The sequence below is a fragment of the Buceros rhinoceros genome, unplaced genomic scaffold (assembly GCF_000710305.1).
Source record: "Buceros rhinoceros silvestris isolate BGI_N320 unplaced genomic scaffold, ASM71030v1 scaffold14532, whole genome shotgun sequence".
Taxonomy (NCBI): domain Eukaryota; kingdom Metazoa; phylum Chordata; class Aves; order Bucerotiformes; family Bucerotidae; genus Buceros; species Buceros rhinoceros.
In genome coordinates, this window is record NW_010399564.1 from 6,316 (window position 1) to 7,231 (window position 916).

Genomic DNA, 916 nt, shown 5'->3' on the forward strand with positions numbered 1-916 from the left:
GTCCCAGTCTGCCCAGGTCAGTGGTGGAGTCCCCATCCCTGGAGGGGTTGAGGGTTGAGCAGCTGCGTCAAGGTGGTGCTGAGCGATTTCAGTCCCAAAACAGTTCTCCTGAGCCCAGTGATGAACTCCGAAGCTTTGTTCTCCAACAAGAAAATCCTTTTCAGTTCCTGCTCTTACAGAGGAACGAGGATCAAGCCCTGTCTGCTCCTTCACTCACAGTTCTTCCCTCCAGCCCCACGCTCATTAACCCTCTCCTGTAACGATCCAGCCCCACTTTGCATTCAGCTCTCCAGAGCGAGGACATGTTGAGGACAAGACTGTTTACGTCTTGCCCCGTTTCAGCAGCAAATGAAGGTAAATAAACAGTGAGAGCCCCAGCCAGCAGGAGCCAGGAGGCGGCTTCGCCCCGGCAGCTCACCCCACGGGACGGAGAGCAGGTCCCTGCTCTTTCATAGCCCTGTACAATGCTGCTTGACATGAACGCAACAAGGCAGCACTGTAAAGAAGCTGAAAGCACAGAGATACAGGAACGGCCATGGCAGCCATGGGGCCTGGACACGAAATCGAGAACAACCCGTAAGAGCAGAGGACAGGTCCCCAGAACCCCTAAGAACGACACAGGTCAGGGCCCCAGGCTCTGTGCCCTGCCACCCTGCCTCTCCATCTCCCTCCGCGGTCCCCAGAGCTGCAGTTTACCGCACCTACTGCTCCTCAAACCACCGCAGAGAAGCTGTTCAGCTCCAGACCAAGCAGAGGATCTAACGGCACCAACGGCCAGCCCCAAGTGCATTCACGGCTCTTCGGCTCACCACAACCCGACTCACTCCAGGCAGAGCAGCAGGGCCAGAAGCTGCTGCAGCCGGGGAGCCCCAGGATGGGGCTCCCCGCCGTACCTCGTTCCGCGCCCACATCCCCG

At 58.5% G+C, this 916-nt stretch overlaps 1 protein-coding gene across 1 annotated transcript in view; it reads right to left on the reverse strand.

Moving 5' to 3' along the window:
- The window catches only part of PANK2 (pantothenate kinase 2), a gene marked incomplete at its 5' end in the record, with an annotated part of 5,689 nt that overhangs the window by 2,045 nt on the left and 2,728 nt on the right, over positions 1 to 916 (reverse strand). The window lies entirely within an intron of this gene.